A 27481-nucleotide genomic window follows, 5' to 3' on the forward strand; every position below is an offset into this window, starting at 1 on the left:
AAGTACATGTCAACTTAAGGGTAAAAATATATTTTTGTCCTTTATTGGGATAAAACTAAAGACTTTCAAATATTATTGCAATATGTCCTGGGCTCTACAGTCCAAATAGAAGAATTCAGATTTAGGGGTTGTTTTGATTTAGTATTTCTCTCTCTCCCACTTTCTTTTTGTTTGGTTAAAAGTAGAAAAAGAGACTCAAAACCTCAGAAGTACTCAAATGTAATCAGGATTAACCCATACCCTTGAAACAGCATATTTTGAAGACAATAAGTGTAATTGAAAACATTTAAATCGGCGCTCCAATATCTTAATTTTTCACTACTACCTACCTGTTGATGGTACGAATGCATGTGAGAAAAGATCAAAATAACTAAGGAGATTAGCACACACTTAAACTAAAACAGCATGAAGAAGAACTTTGTTAACTTTTGTTGACAATCCCATTGAGTGGAAAGTGATTTCTGACAGGGTTCTTATTTAAATCCTTCTCACAAGCCTCAGCCTAAATGTACAGGTGATTTTTTCCTTAATTTAAATCAGTTCACCTATCCTTAAAAGAAGCATATAATAATACGTTAATACTGTTTATCATTTATCTAACTAGGGGACAACATAAAGAAGGTCCAAGTTTTTGAGCACACAACATTTTTAACAGGTTTAATAGGTTTTAACAGACACAGCAAACTCCAGAATACATTGGAGTTAAAAGAACACCCATGAACATAAGCTAATGAACAGTTTTAGGTGACATTAGACTCATAAACTGCATTTCCATAAGGAAACTATGGCTTTGGCCCGTAACTGAGCTCCATGTAGGCCGACTTGCAGGACTGTTTCTCACAGAAATATTTACTAGTAGCATGATGAGAGCCTCCCTGGAAGGTTCACAAAGCCATTCTCATTCCTTCTCTGAAAATTTCCCACAAAGCAAACAAGAACTATACCTCATAGTTTGAGACAGAAATGTAACCTACTCAGAATGCTGCAAAATAATCTAATACTAATTAAAACAAACAGGCTTTATTGAAACTTCTTGCAGAATTTATAACATTGATTATAGAATCATATCTAGCTCAATATGATGCCCTTTATAGCAAAAGGTGGAACATTGGAAAATCATGGTAGATTTACAATAGAACCTGGACCTGAGCTTTTCTGAAACTATTGTCTTTGTACATCTATCAGATTGATGATCTATCAGTATCTGCTTACTTTTCTCATTTTTCATGCAGATGTGTATGTGAGAAAAGGGTAAAGGAGATAGCTACACCTGTTTCTGTTGGTAATTTCAGAGAGCTTAATTTACAAATTTTACATTGAGAGAGGACAGCATTTAGGATACATCTTTAATAGTGTTTGCTCAGTTCATTTTCAGAATTCAGAATTTTCATAGGAAAATTCTGTCTAGCCAGAGACAACCTTATGAAATCAGAGTTTGAACATGAAATTGGAATATGTCCTGAAAATGGCAACTACCTTAAAGATGGAAAAATTCTTTTTTCATAGCAGAAGCCACTGTTTTACTGAAGCTTCATAAAAATGTTTCATTGATATTATTTCCTACATCATCTTTGCTAACAAAATTCTGCATCAGCTCCTATTTTTTCCATTAGTATCAGGAGCAAGAATCATTGTATTTCATTAAGTAATAGCAACTATGTAATCATTTATTAAACTTGCCTCTGAAAACTGCTTCTTGTGTGAGACTGTCAGAATCTACTGATGCTCATATTTGTGATGTAGTGCGATAGTGCTGGGCTGAGAGCAGAAGACAAAAGAAATATTATACAATATGCATTTATTCCCAGTACATACTTTTAAATGTATAGCTGTATGATTTAACACTATGATAATCTCATTCCTATTAATGCAGAATCCCAGCTGTGGTATCGCAATTTATGAGACTTATTCATTCACATCCATCAAGCTGCTAAGTCTTTCATCACAACAATGTTTTCTAAAAGAGTTGTATTCAGAGTCATTTTAAAATTTAATGCCAAAATGTATTCTATCAAAAACCTCTACCAAATAAATCATTTACTTCTCACTCAGTTTAAAACTGTTTACTTATTCCACATTTGACATTGTTTGACACAATCCACAAAACATTTTTGTTGCCACATTCAATTCTCAGGCTATTTAGACCCTTCATGATTCTGATACTATCCTTTTACTGAAAAGGTATTAGTGGTATTTGTTAATCCTTGCCATGAAGAACAACACAGTTAAAAAGTTCTGCATGTTTTAAAGAAAAAGTCCTTTATGTTTTTATCTAGAATAGAAAACTGATGGTATTCTGAAGGACATGCACTTTGCTCATGACAAGGACTTTTTTTTAAAAACTTGCTTTTAGTGAATATCATGGAACCCACACAGCTCATAAAATTGTTCTTCCTGCTCTTAACCCACAGTATCAGAGCTGATGACATATACCCCAATTTGTAAAGCATTTAAGCACATGTTTTTCTTCATTTATGAATAAAAAGCCTGGGCTGGAATTAAAGATGCTCATGAAAGTGAAAACATTCTCCAGGTGAGGTGGAAGGAAGTTAGTGAGTACTCTGCTAAAATGCAGTCAACATAACCACATGAAAAAAGTAATGGATTTAAGCACACTGTGAAATCAGAGCCTGAATTACAATTACAAAGCCAATCTCCATCTTCTAAACATTACAATTAATACTGTCAGCCAGCAAGGACCTACCAGAGGGCCTGCAATCCTTTTATTAGGAGCATTTAGTGCAGTCCATTGCTCACACTCAAGTGACAGAACCGGTTATTGCCGTGATCAGAATATCACACATACCACCATCGCACCAAGCCCAAACAGCTGTACAAACAGCCTGTAAGCAATTTGTTCTAGCATGCAGTCACATCAACATGCAAAATATGTAAAAATTTAAAGAAAACAGTTTGAAATCTTTGTTTTCTGGGGAAAGAAAGATCCATGCAGATCCATCAGTGTTAGCAGTGATCACAGCTAAGAAACAACTACCCCACTTCACTTCCTGGTATCAGGGGGGAGAATGGGATATGGCCAAAGGAAGCCCACCAGCTTTACATTTTTCTGGGCACAGTCTTATTGTCTACCAGCAAGTTTTATCCAAGCACAGCACACAATTTGCGGTCCACCACGGTGTATATCCAGAGTGCTTAAACTTACCATGTGTATGCTACAGACCCCTTCATCTGTGTGTATGTGTGTGCAACAGGCACTGGGAACAAGCTGGGTTGGCTGCACATCCTCTGGCCACCTGAAAGCACACACCAGAGACCTGCTGATTCACAACACACATGCTGCATGGATTATTTGTCCATATTTCCAGGACTAACTGATTTGCAAACATATATATACTACTGCAATACAGTGCTTTTAGGATTTCAAGATGTATCCAAAATGGCTTTAAAACTGAACAACACTCAGACTGTAAGAAGGCCTCTCTTTGCAGGGACAGTGAAAGAGCGTTTAGTGGATGCCAAGAAATAATGACTCACTGCCACCTAGAGGCAATTCAGATAGTCCCTTTCCTAGCCTCATATAAAACCTTTCCTCATTCACTGGCTTAAAATGCAGATAGTCTACACTTAGTTATTATGAGCAGTAGATTAATCTATGAGGAAAAACTTGATGAAACAAAGTTGACAATAGAACTATAATTAAACTACATCTACAATGTACTTCAGACAGTAGAAAAATAGAATATATACAACTCTCAACCCCTCATCTTTGTTTCTAATCATTTTAAAAAAAATCAAAATATTTCTAGGTCTCCAGATTTTTTTATTTTTTACCAACTGTTGCTCCACTTAAAATCTTGCTGATTTTCTGAGTGAAATGTTGCATTGAGAAAACAATTTAAACACACAGAGCTATGAAACAGTCCTAGACATTTAGTATTTGTTTCTGTCATTACCATTCAGACTCCATGCAACAAGTATTTCCCATCTATGCCTATGAAATTTCATACAGGCTAAGTTAAATACATCAATGTAAAATAATCACAGCTGAGAGTGTTACTTGCAGAAGACAGTCCCAAAATGCATGTGCATACCACCAATACAAAGCACTTCCAAGTGCTTGATGGCAGCAGTACCTAGTGTCCCTCTGGGGTGAGTCACCCTAGTTGTAGGGGGTGATGCCTCTGCACATCGGGAACCATCTGTAAGCAGAGCTTACTCACACAGTTAAGCTAAACTGCATAGACAGAGGGTAAAAGGAATGGGAGTAAGGATGACAGGATTTCTGGCATGAAGGACATTTATGGTCACAAAATTGAGGCTTTAGGTTTAGGACAGTGTGGCAATGAGGGAGAAGAAATGTTTAGAAACTTGCTTTTAGACCTAGGTGAGGGGGAAAGGGAGTGGATCCTGGTAGTCTCTTACTCTTGGCCTGGGGTACAGAGCTACTAACGCTGCCAAAATCCCCACAGCTTTTGCTGCCACTTCTTGCGGTGCTTGAGCAAACAGGTAGAGCTTGGGATCTCCAGCATTAAAGAGTTGGATCTTATCAAGTTTATTCAATGATGACCAAAGGTAAGGGAGAGAAACTGAGTTATTTCAACAGGAAGGAGTATCTGGATTAAAATCTTCCCCCAGTTCTCTGCCATCTGTTATAAAAAGACCCTATAATAAATGCTGTACTCTTGAAACTATTTGAAAGTTGCATGCATTTGGAAAGAAAAATGTTCAGTCTCTAGATTACGTAGGTTTTAGCTCCTGGGTTTTTTGTTTTGCGTGTATCAAAAGAAAATGATTTGGCAGTATAAGGATAACAGAGCTTGCTGAGAGTTGTGACAGGAGAAGGGCCTGACTGAAAGCCGTTCTTTCTACCATCTGTACGCTTCTGTTCCAATTTGTATTGGCTTCTGCAACATTAAGCTCTTTACAGGTGGCACAGGAGGCATTTGGTTGGTAAAATTCCCTGTCTTCATTTATTTTCATAACTTTCACTGATATTATCATTTTGGCTGAAAGTTTCCACCCTGGATGTCTGCAAAGACTGCTGGATTTAAGGGGTGTGTGTGAGTGTGTAGGGGTGCTAAAATCCAGCAATCCTGTTTAAATACAGTTAAACAAACAACTTTTGTAAACACTTTAGAGAGATTGAAAGGGGAGGGGAGAGCACAGCTAAAAAAGTATTAATTAGGTTGTTGCACTAATACATTCTAGTACCACTTAAAATTTGCTAGGGATCTTCAGATTTACTAGAGAGTCACCATTTGTCACCATCTATCTTTTGAAAGACAGGTTCATCCATATTTGGCCAGGTTCTATAGCTACACACAAAAAAATGTCACTTACACATGTCCTGCAGAAATTTTCAAAGAGCTAGTAGCTGAGTTCTCTAAAGAATCTGTCTTGAATGAGAGTGATCCTCATAGCTCCTACAAACCAAAAAGACAAAGGACTGTATTAATGCATCATTCTCATTAGATATACTCCCACCAATGCAGGATTTATCCTAAAACTGTCACAGAGGCTATTCAGAAGATACTGCAAACTGATCAAGAGCAGAATTACTAGGAAGGACATTATGATGTATCTCAACTGCTCCATTCATCCTCAACCTCTTTTTCCTGCTTATAAACTCCCAAGACAGTCAAGAGAGGTTCTCTTCAATATTTTAATCATCAACATGATGTTGGGAATAGGCAAGAAATTGCAGCAATTTTCAGAGATCAAGTTGTTTTTTCCAGGATGCAATTGTTATAGAGGGACAAGTATAAGAGAGCTCAGCATTCTTATAACACAGGAACTGCATCCATTCTACACATGGCATTATGCTTTTTAATTAGCCACTCTGTTTGCCTCTTTTTAGTGCACATGAAAAAAATGGAAGACGTTGTTGCCCAACTAGGACTTTCTGTCCTAGAGAGGACAAGAAATACAAAGCAGATTGAACATGGAGGAGAAGCGCCTCCATGAAAAGGAGGATGAGCACAAGGCAGGAATGATGGCTGTGACTGAATTGCAGCCATTCTTGAGCACTATCCAACTTTATCGCTGGCTAGAAATATGCAATCTGCATGATATTCTGATAAAAAATATATTCTCCTCATGAAATCTGTGTTTTTCACAGCATTAAAAATACCTGAGAAATTGACATTTTTCCACTGTGAACTTGAAATGACAGACACCTCACTGCTGTCAGGAGAATATTCAGATTTACTTAGTGCCTTCATGCAGGCTGCTGAGGACTTTCCACCTCTTCTTTCCTTATCAGATACCTAGTATTCATATGTGCCTAAGCCACCAGTGAAACTGGGGCCAAGGCCTTGCTCACCTCCTTACCATCTCCAAAAATGAATGGAGAGGAACTGACACCAACTGCACCTCCTGGCAGGTTTTTAGCAACTGAACTGAAAAACTCCTACCAGTTTCACTTTCTGTCTGCAGAAGGCAAGTCATCTGACAATAACTTGCTGGATGAGCAGCTTAGAAACAAAGGAGTGCTCAGGGACCTGTTAAGATATGAGACATAGATGATTAACCAGATAGCTACAGAGAAAAAAGCAACAAGAAAACCATGACATTCAAATACCAAGCAGCTAGGAAAAGTTTTGGATAAATTACCAGCCAGAAAGATGCTCTGAACTGCGAAAATGGACATTACTTCTCACTGTTTGGTTCACACTTTGTTCAGGGGAACAGAGTTTTTCTTCTTTCTTTGAAATGATCACTGTTAGATGGAAGAAATACGATTCCATTATCAGTTTATTCCCCTCTTGGGATGAACTCATAAGCCTCCCTAAAATTGACTGTTTGGGTCAAAAGCATGAGGTTATTATACTCTATCACACAGACAGTACTGGTATCACAAAGAGGAATTTCAATTGCAGGATTATCTGTTTACCAATACATCTTAATACTAGGTATTATCATTGACTTTTCCCCCTGGGGTTTACCATCTACATCAAAGTTAACAGACCTAATTGCGCAGCACCATATTACACACAATTTTAAAGACTCAGCCCAACTGAAACTGATTCACCTGTAGTGTCAGAATAGGTACGTAGCAGACAGTCACTGTCAAAGTTACTCTGCAAAAGTGTTTCTCAGATTCATTGAGTGTTAGGTGCTTTTAGCTCTTTTGCTTTGTTGGCACCCTGAGTTGGCAACTGTTCAATGCCTCTAGAGCTGAGGAGTGAGAACTAACCAAAATTTCTGTTTTAAAGTATTTATACTTTGTCCCTGATTTGGAGGAACTGAGCTGTTGCCAGCCACTAGAGATAGTTAGCTGTTCTTGGGCTACTGGAAGCACTTAAGGAGGCCGTTTCTCACTCTCCTGCTCCTCAAAGAAACAACAGGACTGGGTGGTGCTAATACCCAGCAGCTCACTGTCTTCAGTAGGAACCAATTTCCCTGCTTTCTCCCTCTGCACCACTACTATGCACGTGCATCAGCCTTGTACCAGACCTGCCATTTGTTAGGCCTTCCCCATAAAAGATTTCAAAGCATTAATCTAGCAAAAAAAAATTAGCTCCACAAAAGGGGGTTTGCTTTCTGCATGCTTATCTGACTCCCAGAAGTGTCTGGCAGGCATCAAAGCTGGCATGAAGGAAGGATGGAACTGCAGAGCCAAGTGAAAAGAAAGCAGGAGTGAAGCAGAATGGAAAAACTATCTTTCAAATAAGACAATGGTTAAGAGCCTTGCTAGATCCAGACCTTAAATCTATAGGGCCCACATGACCCATTTCCTACAACACTTTTTCCCAATCCAGCAGTAATTGCAATAGTGTCACATTACCTCATCCTTACACATCTGACAAGCAGATACAGTTACTTGGCATGGAAGTTTTTGCTCCTATTTCTGGCATTCACTCCACAGACATGCAAGTATTTCAGAGTAACACTTTCTGTATGACTCAGAGCACTTCAGAGAAGCAGGAAGATAATATATATTCCATTTATCATCAATATAGATCATGAAATTGGTCTAATTTGTATATCTGCAGAAAAATCAGTCAAGCTAACCTATGTATGATGAAGCTACCATGTCACAGAGAAATTTCCCAATAAGCTTTTACAGAAATGGACAATATTTTGTAATGGTAACTCCAAAAGTTATTCAAATACTTTGCTCTCAGACACCCTAGGAATATGTGAACAGTAACAGAAACATTGAAATACAACTGCTACTCACTGCAAGGTGCTTTTCATCATAGTCAATCAGGTGATTGCTATCAGCCATTTTCCTGGTTGTTTCAGGTCCAATCTTATTTTCAATATGATTCTCAATATTTCTGTTATTCAGACAAATCTCCCTTGGATTCCTATAATATCCTACTGTGATTTTTTTTACTAAATGAAAAAAAAGAAAAACCAAACAGGATATGAAGCTTCAGGACTGATTTGAAAAGAGAAATTAACTCCCTTCCAGTAGTTGCTCAGGGAAACTATGACAGCAGTATCTGGGTGGTAAAAACTGATGTACAAAATGTAACTAGTCATTAGACGGTAATGTACTATCAGGATTAATGGTCAATTGTTTTTTCTTCAGAGGATTTTCTCCATGACAAGGTACAGGTGTCAAGGTTTCAACAGATCTTGACTTTTTTTGGCAGAAAAAACCAACAACCTGCAGTTTGCTGAATATTTTCCAAGTGTGGTTCCCAGTTGCCATAGAGGTAGTATACATTCTGGAGAAGCTCCAGCTGAACCAAAAAGCAAGCAGTTCTCAGCAGTGCAAAAGTTATTTTGAGGCTGTCACACACTCCAGTAGGATCCAGCAGTGATTTACAAAAACTACTTCCTCAAAGGGTTCACAAATCCTTTCTCTGGAGTTGGTCTGAAGCCTCTGGAATACACAAGTGCTGCAATACGGGCTTACAATAACTTCAGAGATATCTATGTCTAAGATTTGCCATCAACTGCATCACACTAACTGTGGAGCAACATCATATGAAGTCAGAAAGTTAGGCTATCCTGAATCAGTCAAGTGCAGGAAAACTTTGAACGTTCCTGTACATTGCAAAGAGAGCTCACTGAATTATTCTCACAGAACAATTTGTTCAGTCATACTGATGCAGTGGGTGCTCAAGACAGACTGCCAGAAGGCTACTATTTGTGTGAATTCAATACTCAGATTTGATTCATATTAATAATAAAATACTGATCTTGCTGCTTAACTGAAATAGTCAAAATCCAAGCTGTGTTCATTTGCAGCTGGTCAGATATGTTGCAGGATATTTGCATGCTCTCCTGACTGCATGAGCTTACAAGCATATCTAACAGCTTTGAGTAACTGAAAGTAAACTGCAGCTCTTTCCCACAGCGCATGAAACCTCGGAGTTTGCATTCTGTGAATATCTGGGATTGTCAAACTCTCTGGAGAGCAAGGGGAGATGAAAAGAAGTATTTACCCCAGCCCCAATTATAATTGACTCCAAAGGACACATTTTGCACGTGAGCATGCTGGGGATATCTAATCTCTTTCAACACGCACAGGCATAAAGCTATCATCATGGGATATCTAGGAAGAGACAGCAGTTGCTAAAAGGAAAACTAGAATAGAAACAAAAATGCTGGAAAGGCACTGTTCCCTCCTCCCCTCTAAAATAAATTCAAGAGAAACATAAGCTCTCTCATTAACATATTTCAGTGTCGTTTAAGAGATCATCTCAAAAGGCCTATAAAATCTCCTATACAAGCAATACCCTTCCTGTCACTCTGTCAAGTACTTATTAGGATCTGGAATGACGGATCTATTTTTGGTCACTTTTGAGACCTGAGCTGAACTTTATTCTGAATGCCAGTTCTTAAAAAATGGGTTCTTTAGAAAAGAGGTTAGTGGACTGTATTCCTCATCCTGGATACAGTTGTTCCAGCTATGAGCCATGAGCACATCAGCACATAACCTTGGCTGTACAAACAGTAAAAATGTACCTACAGCAAACAGTGATCTTATTAACATTAGGTCTCCTGCTACTCTTGATTAAACCAACCAATATAAATGAACCCAAAAAATAGTATTCTGCAAGCCAACCAGCCATGTTAAATTGTTTCATCTACCATAATGTCAATGTGTGAAACTTTCAAAATCTATAAGTATTTTCTAATAAATAATGACTACTGTGGATCAGCTCAGCTTTTAGTCATAGGATCCTTTTTGTAGCAGAGGAATTCAACTGACAAATCACAATAGATGAGATTCCTTAAAACATGTAAGCAATTTCAGAATAAGTCTCTTATACTGATGAACATAGTTAATAGCTAAAACTAACACAATAGCTAATAGCTAAAATTATTTTGAATGAGAACATTCATAAAGCACTTTTGAAAATTTCACCCCAATGTTCTAATTATTGCTTTGAAGGCAGATATTCACTTTTATTCTTAAAGAAAAATTTTAAACGTGGTCCTGTTTTCATAGATTCTTATCTTGATATCAATTCATGAATTCCTTGTGAAAACATATTTTTTAGAACACTTACACAAGATTTTGTAGAAACATAACATCAAAATTGCTAGTCAGGACAGAAAAGGAAAGACAATCTCTTGTTCACAAGTGCAGGCCAGAACATTCTATTTTTAAGTAAGATTAAAATATAAGGTTTGCCAATTTGTAAATTTTTTTGCACATCATTCTCCCACCTTTAAATGAGGAATGCTATTTTCAGTTTTACAGAAGACTAAATACAAATATCTTTTTCATCTTTGGCTCTCTAGAATAGAAAAAGCTCATAAAGCCAACGTATTACTGTCATGCATTAGTATTTCTGCGGATCAGGCACCTAACACTAATGTACAAGCTACACATTACATCAGGATTAAAATCTGTAACAAAGAAAATATGGAATAACTCACTTGGGCTCATGGCCATTATCTTTCATTTCTTTGCGCAAAATGCACTCAAGTCAATTATGGTTCCACATAGAAAAAGAATGATATAGAAAGTTATCATCAGTCAAGATCTGAAAATTAAACACTTGATCCTACAACAGAAAGCAAGTGCTCAATCAAAAGTAGTCGATCCATCTAAAATACTAGCATATTTATTGTTAGCTTTAAAATAGCAGTAGTAGTGAAGTCACTTGCTAAATAGGGGTAATTGTAAAAAAAAAAAAAGTAAAAAAAATTGTAAAAAAAACGTGAAACAATTGATCTTCAAAAATTTTCTGAGAATCCTGCTGATTTTTATTTATTTTTTTTTTATGTCCAGAAATCTAACGTAGTTTGCGTTACACAGGAGAAAACTGTATTTTCCACTCCGTTCCATTCATTGGCTTATTTGGGGGTGACATGATTTGTTTGCCCTTGAGGAGTGCCACAAGATGCCTTTGGAACACCACGGGAAATTCTGAGAAGAAGGTGCTTTATAGTACCTAGGGTAGCAAATTATATGGAGAGAAAATATTCAGTGAAACAGGCAGTTCTCTCTACTCAGCTTTTCATACTTGGATGCTGGCAGTAATTGCTGACCAGGGTACTGAGAGTTATTGCAGTCCTGCCTGATGCCTCAGCAGCAATATACTCCTGATAATCCTAATAAAGCACGACAGGTGAAATTTTCTTTCTTGTGGGGAAAGGAGGTGATGTTTATTCTAAATCCAGCCTCTTCAATAACAGGACTTTGAAATGTCTTCACTAATTAGTTCTGGCTGCTTGAGGGATTGTTGCTTCTCTTTTATTTATTTATTTATTGTTAATTAACATAATTTTCTGCCCTCATCTAGTTCTGCTATTGTTCCCTACACTTTAAAAGCATAACTGTTACAGAGAAGACTTGGATGCCTTTTGTATTTCTGTTTAGTTTCCTTTCCTCAGAAAAGGACTTTCTCATATTAATGTCAGAAGCATTTAATGTCAGTTTACTAGCTAGTGTTAAGATAATGAAGCAATGAACAACTGCTGAAGGAGGGTTTGGTCAGGAGCTACTTCAGAAATAAGTTGTCCAACACAAAGTGTTTTATAAAAACTACTTCTATTCTTAAAAATGTACATCTTTTATGCTGCTGAAAAAGATATAAAAATAAGAAAATATTCAAGTTTTAGTATTATAAATTTTGGTTCCAACCTGTATTTTGGAGAATTGTACAAAACGTTGAAAACATCCATTAAAAAAAAAAAAGTATTGCCTATTTTGATTTTAAATAGAAAAAGTATCCATTGTCCACTGAATTACATTTTTAGTAAAACATTTTCAACTAGTTCTAGCTAGGCTAACATCAAGACATAAAATGAATCTGCATGAATCTGCAGAAAAGTTATTTGTACTTTAACTAAAAGAACTGAAGCTTACACTTATTCAAGAACAATGGAAATAAGACTAAAGATGATTGAGCAGCTCACATGGTATACGGCAACTAATAGGGAAGCACGAAGCTGTTTAGAGAGAATATAAGTATTTAGGCCTATTAACACCACGCTTCCCTTAATTAACATTCCACTGACCCTAAAGAAGTAACCATTGGACTTCTCTGGGCATGCGGACCACAGGCTGAAAACTATTTCATTTCTGTAAAGAAAAAGCATAATCACTTTAGAATAGATGTTGAAAAAAAACAATGAGAGATAGCTTTGGAGTACCGGTATAGAATCACTAAGCTTGGGATAGAATACAAAAAGAAATTTCTGAGATTATGAGAAATAAAGAGTAGAAATTGTGTGAATGGGGGAGACTAACGTCCCAAACTTTGATTGAATACAAACACCATCACTAAGAGCCAAAGGATTAGATAGTCTCAAGCTTGCTGTAAGACAGATTTCTTTAATAAATGCCCAGTGAACCAATGAAAATTAATGCTGCTTTGGACACAGGTTTAGCAAGAAGCAAAGTCTTACAGAACAGCTTTTCACAGAAAATAATCTTGGACTGAGTGATCATGAGTTGATTCAGTCTTTATCAAACTGCAAAACAAACAACAGGTCTGTCTATGACTAATGTTCGGGATTTTTAGAAAGGAACTAAAGAAACCATACAGCATGAGTTCAGGAATGCAAAGCTTTTAAGACACAGAAAGTAAGGAATTACTTTAAATCAAAGGGCAGACACTATTTAGAGTCTGCATTGCAAGGAAGAAAGAAAGCTAATAGAAAAAGCTTATGGACTTCCTTCAATGACTCAGCTCCTTTTGTACACATGCAAATTCTACCAAGAACAAAGAGAAAGCACTATTCCTCAGAAATTACAGGATGCAGAAATCAGGAAAATAGCTGAGATCTCTCTTCAACTAGACCTTACATTTACTATTAAAACAAACAGTAAGAACTCTTTACAACATTTAAAATAAAGAAGCATTGGGAAGAAAAAAGTTGTAGTGCTGCAAATATAGATTAGAAATTAATACTAATCTCTCTGATCCACATATTAAATGTGTGTTTTGCCTCCATTTTCTAAAAAGTTAATGATGGGGACATTAGTGCAGTAAGGAGTAAAAATGAAGGCAGAGAATCAGAAATTATGACACCTGAGAGAGAAATAAATGTTAATATTTTTAATACCTCATAAAGCAAAAATAAGAGGGGCTGGATTATCTTCATGTTAGGATATAGATATATGAAACTGGCAAATGAAATCACAAGTCTAACTGCTACAATTTTTGGAGGCAGTACCTTATCACTGGAGAATAGTAAATGCAGAAGCTATATTCAACAGAAAGGAAACAAACAACAATTTTGGAACCACTATACTTATTAACTGACTTAATCCAAAGCAAATACCTAGAATAACTTTTGAAGTATGAATTAAGGGTAGGGAGAAATGGAAAGTGGTATAAATTATAATGTGGCTTTATCAACAGTAGATCATCTCATATCTCTCTCATCTCCCCTTTCATAAGATATCTGATTTATTAGACAGAAGAACATTATTAATCAGAGACATTTAAATAAGGCACTTGATACAGTATCACCACAGAAAAGGTTTGGTAAAGGTGGGGAATCCAGGTGTTAATACAAGGTTTCTAAAGCAGCTAAGGCTAGAGGGATCAACAGCTAATACTGGCTAGGTAGCTATGATATGAGAAGATGTTACTAGCTGTCTGATAATGAGTGAGTCCTGTTTAGTAAGTTATTTAAAGATCTTAAGGAAAAATACAAATGAAATTAACAGACAACATTACCATATTAATTTCACTGAAAAAAAAAAAAAGAGAGATAATGATATAAGGATGGAAAGAGCAGATTCTTTCATTTGGGGTCTTTTCCTGGGTCATTAATTATGGGTGATTACATAGGTTAAAAAGTGCAACAACAAAAAAGTAGATATATTTGTCTATTGGAAGATGACAGTAAATAGTCATTGCTAAAGCTATGAAAGGGCTAACAAATTCACAAATACAGCAGGAAAGACATTTCTTGTGAGAGGAACTGAAAAGCCTAATTAGGAATATTGTGTACCATTCTGGTTAAGTAGTTTCAATGACGATGAGCAGTAACTGCAAAGAAAGATTATTAGAATGATTACACAGAACTAAACTAAGGGGTGTATTTCTCCCTCAGCATCTTATCAAGGTTCCTATTAGCAAAAGATTCTTATTCCATATCCCGTGTGGATCAGATCCTGACTTTGTCCCTTTGGTTCTTCCAAAGCTCGTTCACATTCTGTCTGTAATAGTTTATGTGATCTTGAAAGATTTCCAGTTCTAAGCACAAGTGGGAGTAGTGGAGATCATAGACATGAAGGTTACTTGGTAATCACATACCAGTCATCTGTCTTCCTAAGCTCTAATCAGAAACAGATGCATAAAAGGCCAGCATTTGATGTTCTGATTTTATCACTCTGATCAAACAGTTAGGAAAAGGGTGTACTCCTTCTGAAGTCAATAGGACATAAGCTCAAATTAACTCTGTGCTAAAGGACTCTGATTCATCAGACTTTCTAGTACTTCATTTGTAAGCCAAATTGTGGAACGTATCTGTACTCTGATGTCAGTCTACTTATGATGTCAGCCTACTAGCATTAGAAAAATTGGGATAGCAATCCTGAACTGATTAAATGGCAGTGTAATGAATTTCATATACTGAAAGGCAAAAATGCCAAGGAGTCGGTTTTTCAAGTGCTCCACAACAGAAGTAAAGAAGGCTGATGACAAAATTTATGCTGCAGCCACTTAACTCAAATATGTGATACTGGTGTCAAAAACAAAACTCTTTAGGAATAGCTCGGACGGACAAACCCTTTTGATTCTAAGATCTGTACTAGTAGAAAGCTCAAAGAAAACCAGAACTGATGTATTTCCTGTGGTAACTGGCATTTGAACCCTCTGGGCAGCTGAAAGGTCAAAGTGTACAAAATCTCTGCATGTGTCTTTTTCATCTATTTTCCCCATCTAAAGTATGAATCATTTTTTTCTAGAACTTTGACTTGACGTACTGTTCAACAGGAATGAACAGTGAGGCACATATTCAATATGCAGGCACATATTGAATGCTTTCAATAAATAATACAAAATTGCATGCTGCTAACACACTTCATTACCAGGTAAAAACACAAAAAAGTAAGTCACCAGCACTTTTCAATGGTCTCTGCTCTCTGTCCCATTAGCCAAATGCAGCTACCTTAGTAGCTTTGCTAGTCTATATTTTATTATAGCTGATGTAGAGCTAACAACAAAAGAACCAGAAGCATCTTTTTGCTTTTGTTCTTTCATTGTCCTTAGTTCACTGTCCTCTTCATCAAGTTTGGACAGTGTGGTCAATGTAATAGTCATAGCATGATCAGGAAAATGACAGAATGCTGTTTTTCATCTGCTGTATAATTTTTCTATTATCTAGTACTTTCATAATAATAAAGACATTATATATATGAGAATGTCATAGCTCATGCAAATACAGGAATAAATTTTACCACTAATTTTCTCAGTATGAAATCATCCCAACTACAAGGCTAATCTCTTAGAGGTTTTACGTCAACATATTTTAACTGAGTGCATACCACAGTTACTCCTCTCTACCTTTTGAGTGAGAGAGTTAAAATGAAAGAATCAGTCTCTGCTTATATCCAAATATGAATGAAACCAAACTAGAACAAAAGAAGCACTTCACTAAATTAAATTATTAAGGCCCGTGACCATTTCTCTTGTTAAACACATATGAAAAAATTTCAAAAGGTTTTGCATGTTTCCTATGTTCTTTTTAACCTGTGGTCTATTTAAATCCTTTTATGAAGTCACTAGAAGGACTTGTCTTTATAAGGCTTCCAAAACATCTCTAAGGATAAAGTTGTAGAGCCTACAAAGACAGACTGAGGGGAAGAAAAGTCTCAAGATCTTAAGTGTTTATTTGCCACGTGACTGATTCAGCTCAATATTTCATGAAAACAAAAACAAAATGACTAATAGCACTATCAACTGCTCACAGTGTATTAAGGATATACCTCAGTAACTGCTCCTTTAACTGCTCTGACTGTTCTCCCCTCCTGCATTCAACTAGCAGTATGATTATCTGACAGCTGGTAAACATCTTCCACAAAACAGACAGCTCTGTGGCTGAAGGCAGGTAAAGGAACGAGACAGAACAACATGCAGAAATCTTGTATGGAAAACTTTCCATTCCTGCTGATCTGCCTGTACACTTTAAGAACAGTTTGCCATCATTACAAGCAATCAACATTGTTCTATTCCAAATCGTGCCTGACTACCTTTTTATTATTGTGAGTTCTCCATTTATCTCTGTGGAGCTACAGAACACGTTGGGGTTTTGTGTTATTGTTTACTCCAGTCCTGCAGGCCTTTTTTGGAGAAACCCAGACATTTGCCAATGATAGTTCTACCCAGTGACCAAAAATCCCCAGGACAGCAAACAGTACACTTGCCTGAATTATGGCTGGTCTCTGGAGTATCACGAATAGTGTTCTGATGAACAAAGCCTTCTTAGTCCCCATCCTTGGTTCATATTTTAACAAAATCCATCTGGTAAAAACCCTATAACATAACTAAGCTTTCCAACTGTTGTAAACACTTCATTGTAACAACGTGGGTAACAATTCATTAAACTAATACCACTAGTTAGAGCATATAAGATCAGAGAACCTCATTTTTCTTTTTAAAAACTAAGCAACACTCAACCTCTAAAACACCTGAAGTACAGCAGTCAGATCCAAAATAAGCAGATTGAAACCAAAGTTCTATCAGCTGCTTTATGGCCTTGGAATATCTATATTTCACCTGTGAGTATAAGGCCACTAGTTACATCATGTTTTATAACTCTTATATAAATAAGCATCACAACAATTTAGATTGCAAATGCCTTCCATTATAATCCCTACCTCCTTTTTTTCCTCTTTTGATCAAACCAAAAAACAATGAAGCAAAAAACTCACTATAGTTTACTAGGTTGACATAATCTATATTGAAAAAATAAGAAGAGGAGTGACAAAACATAAGTAACTTAGGTGCATCCTTCTTAATACAAAGATTCTAATGCTTTGCTCAAAGAAAACACTTTCCTCAGGGATTCTGGAAAAAAAATGGGGAAAAATCACCCCTTAATTTCAGATAGTGAGCTAAAATCACACAGGATACAGGTAGTGAGCTAAAATCACACATGATACAGGTACGCTGATTAGTTCAAAAGTATGCACCAGGTCACTGAAGGCAGCTTTGTTAGAGGGAAGTAAAACAGCTGTATTGTGTTCCAAGTTGCATTTGCATTTTGGATCATCTTCCTTCAAACAAATTAAAACTGCAGCAAAACCATGGTAGTTACTGCCAACCGTTTATAAATTGCCAACAAACACAGTTCACAACTTGTTACAAAATTTTTTGTAACATTTGAAGCAGAAATGTGGTGTTTCCCAGCTCTTCTACCTTGCTTTTTTGCTAACTCTCATCTTAGGGGACTACTGACTGGTTACAAAAGCTCAATGCTGTTGCAGTCAGTAGTGACAAAGGTGAGAAACTGAGTGAAAAAGGCAAGGTTTTTAGCCTTTCTTTGTTAACCATCATAAAGTTTTCTTTTGACTCCCTTTTTTGTAGTCATACTGATACGTTTGAGAGAAAAAGGACAAGCTTTCAAGCAGACGGTCATTAGGCAAAAGGATTATTTAGGATTTTTAACATTTGAGTGTCAATGCTTGGCCATGTGAGAAATTGTAAAATAGCATAGATTTGGTTCAGAAATAGGCACTGTGCACTGGTAAAGCACTGTGGTAGTGAAGCAAATAAAATTGACAGAAGAAACAACCTGAAGTGACTGAAGAACCCTGACACCTGGAAGAAGCATTAAAAGGCTGATATTTAAAGACGCCAGAAAATACTTCTGTTCTAATATTGGTATGCCCTTGACCCTGGAGGATCAGCAAGTTCAAAATGCATCCAGTGTGATCCCAGGTTTGAGATTTTGACAGTTTAAATACAAATTGGGTAAGAGGGTAATGTGCTCTAGATACAATGCATATTATAAATACAAAGCAAGGCCACAGAACTCCAAAATGCCAAAGTCTGTCTCACCAGCTTCAGCATCCCTGTTTCACAGCAATCATCCTCCATCCAGTCCCAAAGGAAGCCAGGAGATTTATCTTTCTTAGGAGCTATGTTGAATGATCTTTGATAACCAAGTAGCACACAATGTTTAAATTTCTTGAATTAAAAAGGCAAAGAATGCTACAATGCACTGGCAACCCTGCCTGCCTCTCTTGCACAGGGTATCAAACCTTCTCTTCTATTGTTTTCTGGAGGGTAGGTTTTTCCTCACAGTAGGGTGGCTGTCATTTTTTGTTTCACATTCTCTCCAGCCTTTTTTTTTTTTTTTTTTTTTATTGTGTGCTGGTCTCCTTTCTGCATCAGCCTTTGCTGCCAGAGTTAAAAGGTATGTCCTGCTGCTGTAGTTCTAGCGTATGTGCAATCAGATACTAACAGCACTTGGCATTTTGTAGCAAATTAGTCCCTACAACAGTCATATCTCTAAGGCCATGGTCAAAACCTGAGCCAAGCTATCAAGGATCAACTATTTTAAAAGCATACATAAGCCTGGCTAATTTTAGTTGAAACAGGTATGCAAGTACTCATACTAGCTGTTTAACCAGCATGACAGAATTATCTCTGACAGACAGGCAGGTTCAGCAAAGTATGTCCTTCTCCCAGTGCAGCTGACATGTTTACTCATTTGTCCCAGAAAACAAATTAACTCCTTCAGTAGATCATAATACAAAACTGAGCGGATAAAGAGAGATGCACATCTTTCCAATAAAAACACAGTGACCATCTATTTCCTCCACAGTAATATGACTTCTTGCATTCTGACCAGTCATATGCCAAGGTCAGTAATTCAGCACTTCTGGAACAGCGCTGAGAAAAGAAGGCAGTTATTCAGTCTCCATTCCGCCATCCTGATTCACCATTCGTATTCTTTCATTTTTGTGAGGACCTTTTTGCAGAGAGGGAGGCTATAAATGCTCCATGAGAGGTAGAATCCAGCCCTCCAGCAGCTAGCTCTATTCAAACCTATTATTTACTGTATTCACACTATGTTATTTCAGCTGGAAAATCAAGCAAATACAAAACAAATATTATTCAATAAATTATCAATTGAATAACGTGTTTAAATACTATCCAGACATACATAAAATGATTTACACATGGAAGGAGAGGAAGGAGAAGAGGAGGGAGAAGAAATGGATCTGAGATAGACAAAGCTTGAAGCTGTTCCTTGCAAGTCTGCTGATCCTGAAAAAGTGACCTGAGATTTCAGCAGAAGAGCAAAAGGAAAGGTCTTCAAACTGCAACAACTACATATCAGCAACGACTCGCTTCAACATCAATTCCTAAAAGCACCATGAAGCTCCAGTCATCATTTCACCATTTCCTGTACAGAAGAAGAGAGAAAGGTGTTAGGACTGTGTGACTGAGGTGCAGTCCTTCAGCTGGCTGAGCAGGGACTCTGCACAGAGACAGGACCACAGAGCAGCAAGGGCAGCTCTCTTCAGCAGCTGTGGTGGTGTCACCTGTATGTGAAACCACAACCAGAGCCTAACACAGGATTACCGGCCTCTTAGAGGCCTTGATGAAGGTTATCAGAGATCAGCTGTACAGAAAGCTCTGTTAAGTGTCTCAGAGCAGTGTTTACTGCTTCTGTGGTTTCAGATAAATGAATTTGCTGCTTCCAAGTGTAGCTGCACTGATCAACGGACTTAAACATTTATGTGCTGAACTAATCTGGCCATCAGTCCTCCTGGCTTTTCACTAACACAGCCCATTCTGCGATGGTTCAGTAGAAGTCACCAATTCTCTGTTCACTGTTTTTTCCAGAAAAAAATATTTTTAATACTGAAAGTATCAGGCAAGATCCTTTCCTATAAAAGAAAGCAAAATCCAAAATGCTGATAAAACTACTTTTTCTTTTCCGGCTAAGGCAGTCAGAAGATGTTAGCACCAGCACAGTTCTTCTGTTTGAATCTTTCTGATTCTATGATGGGTAGCTTGGCAATGCTTGTATATTCGTTTACATGCTTCTCCCTCCACAATGCGTGGCTCTTGTAGGCTGTTCTTTATGATGTTAACATTAGCAAAAGCCTTTTCATGTCAAAGCCTCATTTCCCTCAGGACAGGCTATAGTTTAAATCCTCTGACCCTCTAATTTAGTTCTCATTATACTGACACTGATAAGTCGCAGTCAGATGAATTCCTCCATTCCTTTTCTTTTTTTCTTTTTTTTTGTCAGAACATCATTTATAAGTACAATCAAATCATTTTCAGGGCTGAATCAATGCCTAAACTAGATGCATTTTCCTCCAGAGATCTGGAAAAAAAATAGTTATTTACAGTTCAGCTCTCCGATGAGCTGTTTTAAAGAATGACTTCCTATTTTAGTGTTGACTTGAACAAGAGATTAAGACAGCTTCATTGTTTAGACAACAGGTTTTGTTTGTTTTTTCCAAAACAAATTTGGACCACTAATTTGTTCTGCAATTGGAAAAAATCAACGTACCATGCAGGACTCAGCTTGAGAGTCACTTATTTTAATTCAGTTTTATTAAGCAAAAATGAAATATCAATTTTTTCTTAGACTGCATTTTGTAACTTGTAAGCAAGCAAATGAACACATTTATATATATATATATATTCTACTAGATTACCTCGTTCTAATAGCACATTCATTCACATCAATACCAGTTTTGCTTATTTTTTTAAACATTGTTTTGTTCATATTTGTTCCCAGGGTGTCTTTGTAGAAGACAAAGCATATAAAATCTCAGCCTTTTGGAAGTCAATGGGATTTTTGCCATTAATATTTATTTTGATCTTTGTTTAAAAAAAAAAAAAGAGAGAGAGAAAAAGAGAGAGAGAGAGGAGAGAGATGGAGGATTTAATTCTTACCTGTACCCCATATACTAAGGCTACAACTAAGAACAACTCCCACACATTGGTCATTTATCATAAGATTGTTGGAAAATTGAGGTTGTTTTATAGGTTCCCTGCCATAGTGTCTGGAGGACTAATCCAGTTGCTCTCTTGTTCTTTGGCTAAATTGAACATTAAATTATTCTTGTTCTAAAACTCATGTAATTTCTTCTTCTTTAGCCATCAGGCTGCACATAAGCATTGACCAGCTAAAGGATCTGGCTTTTGCTTAACATCACTATTTCAATCACGCTGATCAAGACTCATGCATACAAACTTTTTCTGCTTTTTTGATTTGTTTAAGAACCAAACTTGCAATGGTTTATTATGTTTGGTAAGCTAATGTAGGATAACACTAACTTCCTCAGATGTTAATAGATAAGCTTGTTGCTCCAATGAAAAATAAAGTAAAATTCTCAAATACTAATACAGAATAGAGTCTACCAGTAACTTTTGCGAATTCTTGATGGAAACCTGCTGAACGTCTGAACAAAAGCTTGCTAAAGTGTTTTGGTTATATAAAACTCTATCAAAGAGCAATAACGCTGAGTAAGATGAAAAGGTACAGCAAAAGGGATAAATAGGGCTCACTTCTGGTGAAAGTAACTGTTGATATGACCAAGAAAGAGAGACCAAGTCCCCAGTGAGAACCAAAGAGCTTATCTGGCTAGCTGGAAAGAGCCTGATTGGGTGGGTGAGGAAGAGGAAGTATTCTGTGGTTGAAGGAGAAAATTGTATGAGGGAAACAGGTGTTGTGGACTGAAAAAGCTACAGCTTTGTCTAGTAATATATACCGTACAAACATTTAAAGATTTTTTTTTTAAATCCTCTACATTTCCCATTAAGCTAGCAGAGGTGCATCCTCAGTTCAAGCTCCAGGAAAAGGAGCTTTCAGACACACTTTTGCATCCAAGATTTTTCTTCTTGTATGGATCATCCACAGAAGAGATAACAGGTGTTTTCAAAATTGGATTGCTTATCAGAAGAGCACTCAGACAGACTTCATATCATTTTGGAATGTATTTACTTGCAGACCTTGTAAATATGTATCAGTCTGAAAATGCTATTTTTGTTTGGCCAAATTCACTTAGGTTACATGCACATGGTTACATAGATATTAAGCTTTATACTAGTCTCCAGATTTCTGGAATCAAATTTTACTTTTTTTTTGCTCCCACTGGAAAGATTCCAAAGTAAATACCCATTCTTTCTGCAATGCTTACTCAAAACATGATGAACATTGCTTTGCAAACTATCCCATTGGAACCCTGTAGGCCATTTGGCATTCAGGTAGCTCAGTATGGATAGCCATTATTGCAATCTAAATTAAAAATTATCTGGCACTGGCATTTTGCTACAAATTTCCCACTTCAGCTTGATCATAGAATAATAGAATTATTTAAACTAGAAGAGACATCTGGAGGTCATGTAATTCAATGTATACAAACACACACTCAAAGAAGGGCCAACTCCAAAGGCAGATAAGGTCACTCAGGACCTTGTCCTGGTGAATGCTGAATATCTCCAAGGATGGACAGAACACCATCGCTCTGGACAACCTGTTTCAGCATTTGACTACCTCCATTTCTTTATATCTAATCAGAGCTTCCTGTGCTGAAACTTCTGTTCTTTGGCTCTCAACATTTCACTACAGACCTCTAAGAAGAGTCTGCATCTCTCCACTCTAAGCCTCCTTCAAGGAGTTGAAGACAGAAAGTAGATCCTATGCTTTGCCTATCCCTCTCCAGGTTAAAAAAAAAAAAAAAAAAAAAAAAAAAAAAAGGGCAGTTTTGTGGTAAAAAAAATCATTGAACAATAAAAAGAAAGCAAATATCCATAATTCTTACCACATGGCTTACTGCAAACAGGAGATGGTTTGGAATCAGCTTACTATTTAGGAAACACTTATTAAAATGTGGAAAAAAAAAAAAAAATCTTTCATTTGTATGGTCCCAGCAGTATATTGGGCCTCTCTTAGCCTGAAGCAAACAGTGCAATTTACCTTAGCTGATTTCAACTTCCTTGATTTTGAAAGGAATGTATGCTGCTGGTTGTGAAGACCACTGGGGGTGGCCACCTTGCATTAAAGGTTTTCTCTTAAATGCTTAAAGACGTTCATCTTCTTGTCTAATGAGAAAGACTGAATCAGCCAATCAAAAAAAAAAAAAAACAGCGAATTAGAATATACACTGAAAGACTTTTGTTTGTTTGTTTTAACTGAAGCCAAGATTTATAATTCATTATTCTTTTCCATTTATTTTCTTGCATCTGCACGGAATTACATGCCTTAACAAAAGCGATCTATGTGGTTTAATGTTTAAGATCTTGCTTCATTAGATGATATATTATTACCTTACTTTTGTAAATAAGATTACAAAAGGCCATGCAAGAAAAAGAAATTCTGAAAACTTCGTGTATTCAGTGACTGAATATTAACTTCCTTCCTTCACAGCAAATTAAGGGTTCTATCACATACTTTTGAAATTAGAATTATTACTCTTAGATAGGATAATGTTTATAATATAATGCTTCAAACCCTAGATAATCACAGCAAAGCACTGATAACTATATTTTTGGATCGTAAATATAACTCATCTTCAAGGATAGTAAAGAAGAAGAAAAGAATCAAAAGGGTAATTCATCCACTGGTACACATGAAGTCCCAAATATCTTATTTCATATTTTTATTTCAGTGAACATAATTTCATTGTCCTGAGTTAACCACTTTCTCTGAAACAATAGCGACTTTCAGAGAAAAAATATTTACTAAAAGGTTGAATTTCAAAAAAAAGCTGGGTAGGGCTGTTGGAAAAAACAATGTTATGTATTTAGAGACAGGTAATACATGCTTGGAAAGTCTTGTAATAAAGAAATCCTCTTAGTTTTAAGACACCTCTGGAATTCATTATGCCTGATCCTATCTGAATAGGATCAGTAAAGAATAAAATCCTATATAAATAATGTTACTAAATATTGATACCACTACAACAGAACACAGTGAAATTTAACCCACATATATAAGTAGTTTGGTGAATTGACTTTTTTTAAAAGAACAGCTAAAGAGCGAATTGGAGTTTATGGTAACCTGGAATATATAAACAAGGACAGAAGAAAAATATACTTAGGGAAAAAAACACAATACACAATAAGAAAAGGCATTTTGCTTTGCTTTAACCAATGTGCTTCATATTAGTTTTCTTGTGGTTGTCATGTCCTTCAACCCAGCAAACGTGAGTCAAGTGAAATAGCCTCTGTTATTTAGCAGAAATGCTTCTTTTCATATCACAGAAATAACTCCTGAAGGAGAACAAAAATGGTCCGAATGAAGGAAAAAAAGACAGCAGTTTGCTTATACACTTTTCATCTGCCAGTAACGCATACAGTGATGTCACTCTGAGTTTATTAAAGTTAAATTCGTTTTATTGACCAGACCGAAGGGAAGTGCTTAACACTGATGTTTTGCTATCCTGTCATATAAAGATCTTTTTTCTCAATCCCCAAGAAACATTATGAGGACCCAAGCTATGGACCTGAATGTATAATTTTGATATTACATGCAACTTGCAAGCCATTTTGCAGGAACTTAGATTCTATGTAAAGGAAATCCCTATCCCACTCCAACTTCTACCTTTTCTACCATCAGATGGAGGACATGTATCACCACATGGGCTGTGGCTTTCTGAAGACATGGACAAAGTATAATTGTTAAAGAAAACACAATTTTACAACTTTTAATTACAAAGTGATGCAAGAATGTCACCATATCTAGCAAGCTTTTGGCCAAGGAGGAGGCCATATAGTTTCTCCTGACTCTTTAACTTGGGAGATACCTGCTGTATATCTTTCTGCCCACAATGTAAGACAGAGTCTTATTAATATATGAAGAACTGGATGAAATATTAGAGCTGTATTTTTTTGTTGTTTTTTTTTTTTGTTTGTTTTTTTAATTGGGAGAAAACTTCCTGAGGCAGTCTGAGATGCCAGTTCTTGAGGGGACGTAGGACAGAGATGGTGAGGGGGTTTGGTACTCCAAGCAGTCTGACCGAAATATCAGGTTAAAACAGTACAATGGTCTGAGATTTCACTTCCCCTCCTGAACCCGAGTTCCTTCAATGGGACCTACAGCACATAGGACTACAACAAAGAGCCAAAGAGACAATTATTAGTTTGTTAGATTTATCCCACTGAATGGTCTCTCAAACTTCACAAGGAATCCAAGCAAGATACCGCATTAACATTCCTTATTAGACAAAATAACGAATCACCCACCCCTCCCGTAAGCTCAGTGCAGCACACTAGAATAAGACTAGTTCCAGCCTGGTGCCTGTTTTTATATTCATATCACAAGTTGTACCAAACATTGTTCTGAAGAAAATTTTTTAAGAACCACATCACAAGGCTGTTTTTTATACCCTATCTACAAAGCTATTTTTTTTTCCAGACTTATTTAACTACATTAACAGATTAGATTCTTCTTGGTTACACTACTTATTCATTTAGTTTTCAAAGTGCAACACTTATCGTATTAGTGTACTTTTGCAGCTTACCTTTGCATTTTGCTACAAACAAAAATAATTTTCGTAAGCAACCCAAGCATTCTAACAGTAAAAAATGTTTCTGCTTTTGACCTACAAAGAGAATCACTACTTAACCCCTGAACAGGGGATAGCTTCTGTATCTCAACAAGCATAATTATGTTAATTATTACAACACTAAAATTCCCAATATGATAAAGATAATTGAAGACACCTAAGGATAGGTTTTATCAAGTAAGCTACATTCAGAATGTTATCTAGCTACCATACAACAATATATCCATTTCATTCCATTTGTTTTCTATTACACAGAACAGAAAAAGGTTAAATATTAGGCAAAATAAAATACCCCATCTTTCTTAAAGCTTTTCCCTTGTAGAAGTGAAAATTTCCTCAACACAACTAAGATGTAATTCAAAATTTAAGTTTTCCTTAATAGCAAAGAAAGTTTAAGACAACCTCTCCTCCAAGGTGAGCATTCACATTCCCAGACCAGTCTCCCATCAGATGTGTCAAAGAAATCATTTGAGAAGTTAACCCTGTGAGCTGGACCAGTGACGTGATCTGAGGTTGAAACAGGCAGGTTGACAGGTTTGTTTTCTTCACCTCTATCATTTCCATGATCGGCTTGAAATATGAATTTAGAAATACTTGTATCAACAGAAGACAAAATGCAGCATGAAATCAAGAACAAAAGCTAGTGGGGTTCACATACTCTCTTCTCTGCCAGAGTACGTGTAATGCTCAGTCACACTTTAGGTGCATTTAAGTCTTTGATCAGCAGGCTCACACTGTCAAAGGACAAAGGGTTTTCTCCTGTGAACCACTGCCTTCTAAGCTCACGTAGGCACTGCAGAGTTGTGCTGTCAACAATGTTCAGGCTGAACATAGTTAAATGCTATTATACCATTTAGGCTTCTTCCACAATTTCAAAACATAGGTTTTACAAAGACTTGAAATAAAAAAAAATAAAAAATAAAAATAAAAAACACACAAGCAAAGCTAATCTGCAAGCCAAAGACACATGAAATATTTTGACTCTAGGACTGTATCTGCACCTAGGCACAATATAATGACTCCATATGTGAAAATGCCAAAACTGGAGAAAAAGAAGCTACGTTAATATACTGCAACGGACAAAGTTTGAAATTAAGCACTCTAGTAGTTTAACTTCATAATTCAACAACTAACTTTTTCATTAGGGAAATAAAAGAAACCTCTAGCAAAGAGAAAGGATGCAATCCGCCTTCAATTGTAAAGACTTTTCTCTGCAACATGAATTTGTGCCACAGCATTTAATTTCTACATAGATAAAAAAGGAAGAAGTTATAGAGCAATCTAGAAAGAGAATATAAATTCGGTATTAAAGACTGAAAATGAAATCTCTGCACACTGACCCAGTGGAATTGCTGTATTTTATCTGGTTTTCACTGAATATCAGAGAAAACTAAAAAAGCCCTTTAAAAAAATGGGGGACAATTAAAGAAGGGAAATATAGCTTGGATTACTGCAGGCTACTGATTACCATCTGGCAAGTCAGAGAGAGCATATTTTAATGTTTAAATCAGATTACTTATAAGTTTAACTTTGGATTTCAGTGGCACAGAGGGAACTGTAACTTGATTAATGGAAGAAACACCTTCTGCGCTCAGCCAATTTCCATTC

General features: G+C 36.5%; 1 protein-coding gene across 5 annotated transcripts in view; it reads right to left on the bottom strand.

The window, feature by feature from the left end:
- The window catches only part of LOC308194777 (uncharacterized protein), a 187648-nt gene that overhangs the window by 146258 nt on the left and 13909 nt on the right, over window positions 1-27481 (bottom strand). The window contains exons 3-4 of one of the 5 annotated variants that reach the window (XR_013950864.1): window positions 23284-23421; window positions 18050-19746 (exon numbers count right to left, since the gene is read on the bottom strand). The exons of 1 other annotated variant lie outside the window; for it this stretch is intronic. The gene's annotated coding sequence lies outside the window, so the exon portion shown is untranslated. Of the gene's footprint in view, window positions 1-18049; window positions 19747-19778; window positions 20680-23283; window positions 23422-23579; window positions 25416-27481 lie in introns of those variants that run through there. 3 more of the 5 variants (XR_013950865.1, XR_013950863.1, XR_013950866.1) reach the window with 3 other exon arrangements.

Source organism: Anser brachyrhynchus (assembly GCF_964034855.1).
Source record: "Anser brachyrhynchus genome assembly, chromosome: 4".
NCBI lineage: Eukaryota > Metazoa > Chordata > Aves > Anseriformes > Anatidae > Anser > Anser brachyrhynchus.